General features: G+C 50.2%; 1 long non-coding RNA gene across 2 annotated transcripts; it reads right to left on the bottom strand.

The window, feature by feature from the left end:
• Positions 1–3347: 3347 nt before the first annotated feature.
• Positions 3348–13227, bottom strand: LOC121817501 (uncharacterized). Of its 2 annotated transcripts, XR_006057450.2 has the most exons (3): positions 13065–13227; positions 7523–7644; positions 3348–7433 (listed from the first exon to the last, which is right to left on the bottom strand). It is a non-coding gene; the product is annotated as an uncharacterized LOC121817501 (long non-coding RNA). The 2 variants fall into 2 exon arrangements; XR_006057449.2 differs by lacking the exon at positions 7523–7644.
• Between the last annotated feature and the right edge of the window lie 206 nt (positions 13228–13433).

The following is a 13433-nucleotide window of genomic DNA, read 5'->3' as shown; positions in this document are numbered from 1 at the left end:
TGATATTTCTCCTGGCAATCTTGATTCCATCTTGTGATTCACCCAGCCTGACATTTCACATGATTTCTACATATAAGTTAAATAAGCAGGATGACAATATACAGCCTTGACATACTCCTTTCCCGATTTTGAACCAGTCCATTGTTCCATCCGGCTCTAACTGATGCTTGTTGACTTGCATACAGGTTTCTCAGAAGGCAAGTAAGGTGGGGTAGGTTTCCCATCTCTTTAAGAATTCTCTTTTGTGATTCACGCAAAGGCTTTAGCGTAGACAATGAAGCAGAAGTAGATGTTTTTCTGAAACTCTCAGAAGTCCCTGAGCAAGTGTCAGATCCATCTCCTGGAGAAAGCAAAGGAGGAGGAGTTGCAGGGCATATCATCAGTCCGGGGCAATGTCCGTACCTGCCTCTCCATAAGACAGAGATGCGGTTACCCAGGACCTCCGGCAGCAGAAAGAGTGGCACCCAAGCTGATGCCACTGTCCAGGAGCAATTCAGACCCTGGGTGGTCTCTGAGTCCAGCAGAGGCTTTCAGAATGTGGGGACCAAAACTGAGTCCTGTAAATGTGGCTTGATACTCCTGGGGGAAGAGGTGAGTGACTGAAGGAAGTAGAACAAAGTGCTCCCCCCCAAGCCTCCTGGCCCTGAGAGGTGTGAAGGAAGGGCTCTGGGGGCTCCACCCCAAGGTGGAGAAGGTGAGCAATAAGAACAGGGAGGACCTCCTCAGAAGCAGTGTCCAAGATGAAATTTGGGAAGAAGGTGACAGAGAAAGGGGCTTCCCAGGCAGCACTAGTGGTAAAGAACCAGCTTGCCAATGCAGGAGCACAGGAGACCTGGGCTAGATCCCTGGGTTGGTAAGATCCCTTGGAGGAGGACATACTCCAGTATTCATGCCTGGAGAATCCCATCAACAGAGGAGCCTGGCAGGCTACACTCCATGGGGTCGCAAAGAGTTGGACACAACTGAGCGACTTAGCACGCTGGAAACAGAGGACGAGACTGGGCACTGTGTTACGCTTGCATGTTTATTTCCACGAAAAGCTTTCACAGATATGAAATGATCAATGAGTTCATAAAAAAATGCTCAGCATCACTAATCATCAGGGAGATGCAGATCAAAAGCACCAGGAGAGGGACTTCCCTGGCGGTCCAGGCGTTAGGACTTGGCATTTCCTCTGACAAGGGCCCAGGTTCAATCTCCGGATGGGGAACTAAGATCCCCCAAGACACGTGAAAGTGAACGTGTCAGTTGCTCAGTGATGTCCGACTCTTGACGACCCCATGGACTGTAGGCCACCAGGCTCCTCTGTCTATGGGATTCCCGAGGCAAGAATACTGGAGTGGGAAGCCATTCCCTTCTCCAGGGGATCTTCCCAACTCAGGGGTCAAACTCAGGTCTCCCACATTGCAGGCAGATTCTTTATCATCTGAGCCGCCCCCAGGGAAGCCCCAAACAATACACGTGGCATGGTCAAAAAGAAAAAAAAACAGGAGACATCACTTCACACCCATTAGAATGCCCTTCTTTTTCTACTTCGGCTGCGCCGGGTCTTACTTCAGTTGCAGCATGTAGCATCTTGAATTGCGCGTATGAATTCTCAGTTGCAGCGTGTGGGATATAGTTCCCTGACCAGGGATCCAACCTGGATCCTCTGCATTGAGAGTGCGAAGTCTTAGCCACTGAACCACCAGCTAAATCCCTAGGACCCTTATTTTAAAAATGGAAGCGAGAGAGACAAGTGTTGGTGAATTGTGGGAAAAGGACAACCCCGGTGCATTGTGGGAATGTCATATGGTACAGCTGTAGAAACTAGTGTGCAGTTCCTCGAAACACTAAGCACAGAGCTCCACTTTGATCCAGAAGTTCCACTTCACGGCATATCCTCCAAAGAACTGAAAGCAAGCCCATGGACAAGTATTTTGGCGCCATGTTCCCGGAAGCGTTATTCACAGTAGCTGAAATGTGAATTCATGATCTGACAAAGGCTGCGCCTTGTTTCTTGGAGTGGTTTGCGGTCCCGCTGCAACGAATATTTGAGATCCTGGGTCTTGGACACCACTCACAATCTACTGAAGCAAATCTATTTGTTTTTATCTTTTTCCCTGTTTTAAAAAATTTTGTCAAGTGATTCTGATGTACCTTATAAGTTGAGAGCCACTGATCTGGTGATCCAGGTCAGAGGCTTCCACACTAGGCTGCATATTATTACCTGAAAACATTAAAAAAAAAAAAAAAGTTTCTGGAAGATTTTTACTCATTAGTTTTTAGGTAGGGCCAATGCACATTTTAAGAAGCCCCCCAGATATGTCTGATGCAAGAAACCACTGGTCAAGACTTTCCAGTGATTTATAAGGAATGAATTTGAAAGCTACCCACATAACTCTTGGGATTAATCTTATGAATCAATTATTAAACTACTGCTTTTGATTTAAAGTCATATTTGAGACCGAAATCAAAAGGCAGGAAACAGGTATAGAGTTTTGGTAAATTGAACTTTTGTGACCTATTTTAAAACAAATCATATTTATTGAATGAATGGCAAGGCACATGTATTTTTATAAATGTATTTACCTTTTGAAGATTTCTTAAAATGTCTACAGTATGTATTAGCATCCACTATTTTGGGGACTTCCCAGATGGTGCAATAGTAAAAAAATCTCCCTGCCAATGCAGGAGACTTTTTGTAAGAGACCTGGGTTCGATCCCTGGGTTGGGAAGAACCCCTGGAGAAGGGAATGGGCACCCACTCCAGTATTATTGCCTGGAGAATTCCATGGACAGAGGTGGGCCCCAGTCCAAGGGGTCGCAAAGAGTTGGGCAGGACTGAGCAACTGAACACACACAAAAGGTAGTAACAACTAGTGTCCGTCAACGGAGAGATGGATTTTTAAAACGTGATCTAACCATATGGTAGAATTTTTTTTTGGTCTAAAAAGGATTAAAATTCTGATACATGCCATAACATGGATGAACCTCAGAGGCATTGTGATAAATAAAATAGGTCACGGATTTCCCTGGTGGTCTTGCGGCTAAGACTCTGTGCTCCCAACGCGCAGGGGCCTGGGTTCAATCCCTGGTTGGGGAACTGGATCCCACGTGCCACAACTAAAGATCCTATATGCTACAACGAAGACCCAGCAAAGCCAAATAAACAATTTTTTAAAAAGAATTCAAATAGGTCAGACACATATTGCATGGTTCCACTTATATGAAGTGCCTAGAATACACGCATTCACAGAGACAGAGAATAGAATGTGGTCACCAGGGCCAGATGGAAGGAGGAATAGGAAGCTGTTTAATGTGTACAAAGTTCTCAGTCCTGCAAGATGAAAAGAGTTCCAGAGACTGGGTGGACAACAATGTGAATTTACTTAATGCTACTGAGCAGTACACTTAAGGATGTTTAAGATGGTAAGGCTGGTCGTCTCAGATGAGAAGGTCCAGGTTCCTAGGACAGGCAGTAGAACAGCGTGAGGACCCCACTGGGCCCATGGTCATGAATTTGAAAGAAAACCAGTTGAACCAGTCTCAGGATGTTAATGCAGAACATTCAGCTTTCCAGGGGCAGCCGAGAAGGGCAGGGGAAGAGGAGCCAGTTGGGTTCGCCTCGGTGGGGGTTTGCCAGGTGGATGTAACAGAGGAAGAGAATGATGTATTAGGAGAGGCCAGCTGCGGTAACAAAGAGCCCCCAGATCACCCTGGTGAGTACCACAAAATTTTGCTTGAAGCTCATGTTAAAAGCCTTCTTTGTTCCTGGTCAGGGGTCTCTCCTCCAGGGCCCCGCTTCTCTGTTGCCTTCTCTTGGCAGCTCCCTAGGTCTGAACTTTCCCACCAGGAAAGGGGAGGTGTGAAGGCATGTCAAACATGTAGCCTCCTTGGCCCTGGAGGGGCACGTTTGGCCTCTGTGTGTCACAGTCCATTCATGTGGTGGGCAGGCAGCCTTCCTTCCACGTGGAGATCCATGGGGCCAGGCACTTTGGGGTTTCTGTGTTGCTGTTGTCTTCAGCTGTGCTTAGTTGCGGCCCATGGGATCTTCGTTGTGGCAAGCAGGATCTAGTTCCCAGACCAGAGATTGAACCTAGGGCTCCCTGCCTTGGGAGCAGAGTCTTAATCACTGGGCTGCCAGGGAAGTCCTGAAGCAGGCACTTTGGAAGGAGTGCCCTTGCCCTGGCTTCTTCCCCTGGACCCAGGGAAGCAGGAGGGCGGAGAGGCTCCCCCAGGACCCAAGGAGTATCGTGCTCCTAGCCCACCGCAAGGGGAGGGGTTACAGGGAAGTGCAGTCTTCCCATGTTCCCAGGAAGAAGGGGGCCCAGGTAGTGGAAGTTCTCATGGAGTCTCTGCCAGGAGGGTGGGTTTAAGAGAGCGTGGTAATTGCAGCTTGATCCGAGGGTTGAAAAAGATCAGAAGTGGTAGCCAGAGTGCTTCCTTGGGGGTACAGCGGCTAAGACTCTGCACTTGCGATGCAGGGGGCCCGGGTTCCATCTCTGGTCAGGGAACTAGATCCCACATGTCGCAATGAAGTTTGAAGATCCTGCGTGGGGCAACCAAGACCCAGCGTAGCCAAATAAATAAATACTTATAAAAATAGAAAGAAAGAAAAGAATAGAAGTGGTAGCCAGGGAAGGTCCCAGTGGAGCACACTAAGATCAAACAATAGGAGCTGGTGGATCTAAAGTAGGATGCTGTAAAGGGCTATTTCTGGTGGTGAAACAGCACAGTTCAGTCCAGTCACTCAGTCATGTCCGACTCTGCAATCCTGTGGACTGCAGCACGCCAGGCTTCTTTGTCCATCACCAACTCCCAGAACTTGCTCAAACTCATGTCCATTGAGTTGGTGATGCCATCAAACCATCTTATCCTCTCTTGTCCCCTTTTCCTCTTGCCTTCAATCTTTCCCAGCATCAGGGTTTTTTCCAGTGAGTCAGTTCTTCACATCAGGTGTCTGAAGCTGATTGGAGCTTCAGCTTCAGCATCAGTCCTCCAATGAACACCCAGGACTGATTTCCTTTAAGACTGACTAGTTTGATCTCCTTGCAGTCCAAAAGGACTCTCAAGAGTCTTCTCTAACACCACAGTTGAAAAACATCAGTTTTCCGGTGCTCTGCTTTCTTTATGGTCCAACTCTCACATCCATACATGATTACTAGAAAAACCATACCTTTGACTATATGGACCTTTGTTGACAAAGTAATGTCTCTGCTTTTTAATATGAGACATATTAAATAATGTCTCATATTAAATAATGAAACAGCACAGGGCCCCCAGCATATGACTGAGTGCAGGTGGATGTGTGGACAAGAGGCCAGGAGAACAGAGTTCTTTCTCCTTTCACTCCCCAGCTGTGGGCCAGGCTCTGTTTGAAGCTCTTCGTAACTATTCACTTATTCAATCCTCTAACAACTGTATGAGGTAGGGGCTCAAATTGTTCCCACCACCGCCGGTACCCCAGCACATGCGTTCACCGAGGAGCAGCCCCTGGAGAAGGATGGGGGCTAAGGGGTCGGTAGAGGCAGAGGCCAGCACAGGTGAGAAGGGAGAGGGGGGAGGTCTCACGGGCAGGAGGACCAAGGCTGCGGGCCTTTGGGGGAGGGGATCGCTGTAGGGCCTTAGCTCCTGTCTGGAGGCCTGGCTTCCTGGGAGAATCTGCTGGCGGATTCCACTTGCCTTCCGGGAGTCAAACCTTTGCCCCAAGGCTCCAGGAGCTGCCCTCGGCCACCCTCGCACCCTCCCCCGGCCAGTCTGGCGCCGCAGCCTCGGGCGGTGCCTAGCTGTTATCTGGTAAATATAAGCTCTAATTGCAAAAGCCAGTCGGAAAAACCCGGAAAGGCCTTTAGCTGCTCCTGATGAACACGGGAGCGGCTCCTACCGGGTCCCAAGCGCGGGGAGGGGGCTTGTAAAGCAGGGGAGGCCTGTGCCCTCAGCCACCCGCCCCTCGGCCCAGCGCCCTCTCACCGACAGCGGCCGCCTGGCGCAGGAATCCTCCGCGCCCTCCTCCCCGTAGCCCCGGACCTTGGAATTTGGCCTGGCAGCTGTTGGGGGGAGGTGGGGGGCTGGGTACGGCCGCTGGTCTCTAGGACCCAGTGGATTCCAAGGCTGCCGCCAAGCGCCCCTCTGCCCTGTTAGATGGCTCAGAAGCTGGGCACCGGCCAAGGTCACACAGAGGGTCGCCAGGGGACCCCCACCTCTGGGAGGCTCCTTCAGACTGAGATGGGAGTGGGGGTCACCAAGGACAGAGCTAGGGGCATCAGGCTAGGGACCGGAGGTGCTCCTGGGGGAGAGACCCTCCCACAGGTTAGACCCTCTCCCTAACCCTTCCAGGAGTGAGGGGCCAGGTTCTGAGCATGCAGAGTGGGGAGTTGGGGGTGGGGTGCCGAGCTCTGGCCATGGGATCCCGGATAGACAGAACCACTGACTCCAGCCTGTGCCCCAGCCTCAGCTTACCCATCTATTCAAGGGGCCCTCGAGTCCTGCTGGGTTTTCTCCACAGGAAGGAAAGCCACTCCAAGGCCACTTGGCACAAGTCCAGTCCACAGGGCCCAGGCCTGACTGAGCAGGAAGGAGTCCAGTGGGGCACAGTTCCTGAACCAGGGTTTCCTGACGCCTGCCCAGAGGTTTGGTTCCCCACAGTGTGACTTCCGTCAGAACAGGGATCTTCTAAACAATTGCATTTCTTGTGTCACAAAAATAAGGCATCTAGGGTGCAAAACCAGGGGACAGGTTTCCACCAAAATCAGAAGGTGGGTTTGGAAGGCTTTCTGGTGGGGACACAGGAAACGCACACAGGGGACCCCAGGGATCACTGCTGATAGGTGGATGGTCACTGCCAGGGTCTACCTTGGGGGCCCCAGGAGGGCTTCCTGTGCCCTAGGGCCTCAGAGTTAGATTTTTGGGGTCATTTCTAAATAAAGATAATCAGAGAGACGTGGTCAGGCTTGAAAATGCTCTTCAGTGTGCCACAAACCATAATTATTTTTAATGAATCCTGCTATTAGCTTGGGAACAGTAAAATTATCTTGTGCAGGAGCTTTTGCATGTGTGTTAAGAGCACTGGTGTGTGGGACTTCCCCGGTGGTCCAACGGTTAAGGCTCCATGTTTCTACTGCAGGGGGCGTGGATTCAATCCCTTTTCTGGAAACTAAGATCCCCCAAGGCACACAGCACGGCCGAAAAAATAAAAGGCATTGATTTGTTCAATTTACGTGTTTCAAATATGCCCCAGTTTTTTTTTTTTTTTAATAAATATTTTTAGATTAAAAAACATTCCATTTATTTTGACTGTGCTGAGTCTTTGTTGTTGAGAGGCTTTTCTCCAGCCGGGCTGAGTGTGGGCTACTCTCCTTGGCAGAGCGCAGGCTTCACATTGCCGAGGCTTCTCTTACTGTGGAGCACGGGCTCCAGGGCAAGCGGGCTTCCGTAGTCGCGGTTCCCAGGCCCTAGAACACAGCAGATGCGGTAGTTGTAGTGCTCACGCTTAATTGCTCTGGGGCCTGTGGGATCTACCCGCATCAGGGATTGAACTCACGTCATCCGTATTGGCAGGTGGATTCTTTTCCAAGGAGCCATCCGGGAAGCCCTATGCCCCAGTTTCAATAATTATGTTGAGGTACCAGCATGCCTTGGAGATACTGCGGCTTGAGTTCCAGACTACAACAAAGTTAAGTATCAACATAAAGCAAGCCACACGATTGTTTTTGTTTGTTTCCTAGTGCACATACCACATACTCCTAGCATACCGCAGTCTATTAAGTCTGCAACAATCATGTCTAAAAAACAGTGTACATCCTGCCAACTGGAAAAATCCACAACCTAAAAGTTGCGAATTACAGTTTTTAAAAGAAATGTGTGGCTGCGCTGTTTTTGTTGCTGTGCGCGCGGGCCTTCTCTACTTGCGGTGAGTTTGGGCTACCGTCTAGTTGCAGTTTGGGGCTTCTCACTACAGTGGATTCTCTCATTTCACAGCACAGGTTCTAGGGCCTGCAGGCTTCAGTAGCTGAGGTGCATGGGCTTAGTTGCTCTGGGTCGTGTGGCATCTTCCCAGACCAGGGATCAAGCCCGTGTCCCCTGCATTGGCAGGTGGCTTCTTAACCACTAGACCACCAGGGAAGCCTGAGAATTGTTTTATTGGGTGAACATTCTGAGATAGCTTGGAGGGACTGCTCCAAAGAGGTAAGGGATGACTCAGGGTATAGAGGAGTTTTTGCAATAAAAACCAGGTAGTGGGATCATTCAAAGATTACTGTTAATTAAAGGAAACTAGACATGTCGAATTAATGAATTTAGCACTTTTCTATGTATGGAAAGATGCCAGAGTCTAGGTTCACTGAAATAATTCCTCTGCTCTGCACCTGAGCTATCTAGGGCCTGTATCCTATTCTTCCCCATCCCAGTTCCTCAGGGTGCACCGCTGGGTGTGGCTGCAGTGGTTGATGGCTGGATGGCCACGGCCTCCTTGTTCACTGATATGGCAGGGAACATTCTTTATCCACATACTTTAAAAAAATACTTTATTGCTAAAAAATGCTAACCATCATCTGAGCCTTCACTGAGCAGTAATCTTTTTGCAAATCTATCAATATCAGCTGGAAAAAAAAATGCACAACCTAAAAGTTGAGAGGTATGCTTATTTGGGGACCTTCCTGAGGAATGTAGTCTGGAAAAGAGACTTTCAGATGGCTCTGAGGAAACATTCCAAAGAGGCAAAGGGAGAAGCTGGGATATACAGAATTTTTGCTGGAAAACAACAACAACAACAACAACAAACAAACAAACAAATAAATGAAACTCAGAGTCAAACATCAAAAGATTACTGCTAACCACAAAAATCAGACATCTTGAGTTAATGGTTTTAGTGTTTTCTCTGGATGGCAAGCTGCAAGAATCTGGGCTCAGCGCAATTATTCCTTTGATAGGCATCTCAGCTATCTAGTGCCAGCATTCTAATTTTCTCCATCCTGAATTCCCCTCAGGGTGCACAGCAAGGGGGCTGCTGCAGTGATTGATGGCTCCGATGGCCACAGCATTCATCGTTTACCAAAATGGTGGGCAGTAATTTTGGTCACAAAAACAAGATCTCAGATCACAATAACAAATATAATAATAATAATGTTTCCCCAAATTACCAAAATGTGACACAGACATGAAGTGAGCAAATGCTGTTGGAAAAATGCTACCAATAGGTCTGCTCCATACAGGTTGCCACAAATTTGGGGGGAAAAAAAGTGGTATTTTTGAGGAGCAATAAAACACGTTTTGCCTGTATTTCTTCATTTTTGAAAAGTGCTAGGTGCCTCAAAGAATGGAAAAGGCCCCAGGCCCTGGTAGACTTCCGGGAGGCTCTGTATTGCTATTAACAGAGTTCTTTGCTCCCATCTCCCCTGGACCCCCCTGCCCCTGCCCCAGCCCCTGGCTAATGGGATGAGTTCCTGCAGGGCCACCCTTACTATTAATAACACCAGGTGCTGGGGATCCAGAGAGCAATCAGTACAAGTCCACAGCTACCCTTTGCGTGGGCCTGACCTTGAGCCCAGCCCTTTCCCTGCTCCTTCAATGATTCTCCCCACCTCCAACAATCGAGTAGGGTAGGAACAGTCATCTCCATCTGGTTTAAAGGGGTAGGTAACTTGTCTTAGGTCACACAGCTGGTGGAGGCAAATGCTCCAGACAGCTTTTTACCTCCAATGCTATACTCAAGATATCTGCATGTGGGGGGGTGGGTAGGGTGAGAGCCTGTCCCAACCACCGGACACATGGGTGTACGAGTCCCCTGCTCTCATTAAATTGTGGGCCCTCCGTCCTGCCTGGGGCCTTGGCCTTGAAACACTGAGGCTAGGTGTAAGGTAGAATCGTGTCTCAGAAAGGCCCAGAGACCTCTGGAAGCTGCTGGGCCTGCTCGCCCTCAGGCTAACAGAGCATCCTGGGCATGGGTCAACCCAGGCACTCAGTGAAGAGCCCAGTTCCATGTCACACTGCTGGCAGGGGCTGTAATTCAATCTTGAACAGTTAGGATTTCAGTCTGATGGCCTCTCTCCACCCACATTAATATTTTAAGGCTCAGAACTGAAACTGAGGTGACTGGGTTGAGTGCAGCCTGGGAGGGGGTGGTAAGCAGAGCCAACCAGGGCTCTCCTTCTGCAGTCCTCTAGGAAATCCCCACTGTGCCAAGTGCCTAGGACTTTCTGGGTCAAAGGTGCTTTTGGTGCAGAAGGATGGAGTTCCCCTATATTCAGGGGGAGGAGTCCTGGGTAGGTCCCTGGGTCCTGTCCTTACTAGCTGCCTGCCTTGGACAAATGGTTTTACCTCTTGGGTGAAGCTCAACCTTCTCACCTGAGAGACGAAGTGCTGATTATACTTAACATACTGTTGGCTTTGAAAGTTCAAAGATGCTGGATACAAGTAAGGAGCTTGCCTATGGTCTGCCCAACGACTCCCCTGCCAGGCCTCTCAGGCCAGACCACAGGAACCAGTCTCCAGGAAGGCCAGAGTCTGGGCAGGGCCTCGTAATCTCCCCCACGCCCTGCTCCCTGGCCCATCCTGAGGCCCATCACCCATGCCATGTGTCTGCTCTGACAGAATTTAGCATCAAGGAGCTTTTGGAAAATTTTTTCTGATGTCCTAGAAGAAAAGATTTTATGCTTGGAACACATTCCTCCCAGCACCAGCACCTGCCGTAGCAAATTTCTCTCCAAGCCTTGTCCACATGTGCACAAACGATCACATTCTGGTGATCAGAATGTCCATTGCATTCTCATCTTACACAGTATTGTCTTCCAAGGCTGGTTTGCTACAAGGCTGTGCGTTATTCATTACTCAATGCCAGCTGCTGGATAAGAAGCCACACCAAGCAGAGACTGAATGTAACAACAGGAGGGTGGGGGTGTCTTGCTCGCTGCACACATCCTGTACAGCCACCCGTTCACCCTTCACAACCACCCTGTGCCCTGCGAGTGATAACCCATTTTACAGCTGAGGAAACTGAGGCTCAACCCAAAGTGATAGTTGGCAAGAGCTGAGCCAGGACTTCATTTGTTCAGCAAATATTTCTTTTTAAAACCTTTTTCTTTCTGGCTGTGCTGCATCTTCATTGCTGTGTGGGCTTTTCTCTAGTTGCACCAAGTGGGGGCTACTCTTTGCAGTGCATGGGCTTCTCACTGCGGCAGCTTCTCTTGCTGCAGACCACAGGATCTAGGGTGTGCAGGCTTCAGGAGTTGCGGCACGTGGGCTCAATAGTTGCAGCTCCTAGAGCTAGGAGCAACTAGGGCTCTAGAGCACAGGCTCAGTAATTGTGGTGCATGGGCTTGGTTGATCTTCCCAGACCAGGGATCGAACTTGTGTTTCCTGCATTGCCTGGTGGACTCTTTACCATTGAGCCACCAGGGAAGAACTTTTCAGCAAATATTTCTGGCACACTGAAGGCACTCAAGGGAAAAATGTACCCTTCCTACTAACTTCACTCCTGACTGATGCGCCGACATCCTTTACAGCTCAGACTGGGACGCTAGACAAACATTTAGGTTATTTCCAGCTTTCTTCAGTGAGAAATAATGTGGTGATGCCAGTTTTGTACATGTATTTGGGGCTCTGTGCTGCTGATGACTTCTTGTTTGGGGAGGAAGTCTTGGGGATGGGTGCTCCCTCAAGGGTCATGGGCATATTTATCCTTCTGGATTTCTCCTTTGGGTAGTGATGTGTCTGATATTTTTCCTGAGCACCGTGTGTTGGATACATCATCACAGATGATTCAGGAAAGTTGCTCCTATTATTATGCTCATTGCAGAGGTAAAAGCAGCCTGAGGCTCCTGACTGCCTAGGAGAGATGTCTTCTCAACCTTTCAAAGCTCAGCTTAAACACCCCCTAATGTAAAATTTAATATTTTACCATTACCATGCCAAGCTACCTCAGTCTCTGCCATGGAGGTTTTGCGTGGAGTTGACAACCCCGGGGCTAAGGGTGGGTCCTGACTGGCCATTGAGAGAGAGCAAGTCCAGGACTTTAGTTAGACTGTAGTGGGCGGGAAGTTTTGCATCCATACAGGCATGATGCTCTTCACATGAAGCAACCAGGACACCTGCCTTGCTCTTCATCTTCTTCACCACGGCCAAGGGTCCTCACCTGAGTCATTCAGCCTCCACAGGACTCAGTCTCCATATCCATTAAATGGGAGCAGTAATGGGCATAACTTTCCAACATCTTTAATGAGGCAATTTCTTATTCCTACAACGAATTGTGATCCCATAAGGAAGCTGTGGGTTCTATTAGCCCAAACCAGCAGACACCAGAGTTCCCTCAAAGGACAGAGGCCCAACCCTCACTTCCTGTATCCCTTCCTCCCTGCCACGTTTCAAGCATTCCTGTGAGATTACCAGGCTGCTGCCACGGGATAGTGGCGTAAAGGCCTGTCACCTGGGCAGAACATAGACACAGCCCCACCTTCTCAGGGCTGGTATTTTTAGACAAAGTCCTTGGCCCTCTTATCTAAATGGCCTGACTGGAGACCTTGACTTCTCAGCTTTCCCGACATCCAGCTCCTCCTCTCCCCAAAGTGCTGGGCCGGCTCCCAGCTCCCTCCAGTTCAGTGTCCAGGCCCACCTCCACAGCTGTCTTGACAAAAGCCCCCTTTCATCATAATCCTTTGTTCAATGAGCCCTCCCCTCCCCGCCCCCCCCCCCCTTGGAGCAAGTGCAGCCAAGCACACACTGCTAAGAAGAGATGTTTTCTTCTCGAAGACTGTGAAATCCCTACACAGAAGCCATTTCCTGTATGCCAGGCGCTGAATTTCCTAAGCAACCAGCGAAACCTCTTGTCCCAGCTCACGCCGGGTAAAAAGAGGATCCGTAATTTTTAGATGTATCCGTACTCCAATTACTTTTGGAAAGGACTGGGGCGCCGGGGTGAGAGAGGAGAGAGGGACACGGGGCAGTACATGGGGTAAATGGAGGGGGGGGAGGCCCTGCCCCCCCCCCCACTTCCGCGAGCAAAGGTGCGTTAGTCACAGTCACGGGACTGCCTCCTGTGCGGGGGCGGGCGGGGCGGCCTCCACAAAGCCAGGAGCCCCCGCGACACTCACCTTTGGCCAGTGTTCGGGGAGGTCGCGGGGACGCCGCCCCGCCCGCCCCGCGCCCGTAGGCCCAGGCATCCTCAGCACCACGGACAGGGAAACTGAGGCTGCAGAGGGTTGGGCCGGCGGCGCGGCCTTGAACCTGTCTTCCCCCTTTCCGGCCTCGGCTTCTGACCCGGGGACAATCATTTCTCACGCTCCAGCTTGGACGGGGCGTGGCCACGTCTCCCGGAGAGCGGAGCCGGCGCCGGGAAGCGTTCTAAAAACACACCTACGGGGCTGCAGAAGGAGGTGCCTCGCTCCAAGGTCGTGGGGAGAGAGAAGCCGGCCTTCGGGCACCCGCTTCCTGCCTGCCCGCCCCCTGCCAGGCCTCAGCCT

This window comes from Ovis aries, chromosome 21 (genome assembly GCF_016772045.2).
Source record: "Ovis aries strain OAR_USU_Benz2616 breed Rambouillet chromosome 21, ARS-UI_Ramb_v3.0, whole genome shotgun sequence".
NCBI classification, from domain to species: domain Eukaryota; kingdom Metazoa; phylum Chordata; class Mammalia; order Artiodactyla; family Bovidae; genus Ovis; species Ovis aries.
Note: the sequence above shows the minus strand (reverse complement) of the source record. Positions and strands in the feature narration are given on the sequence as shown.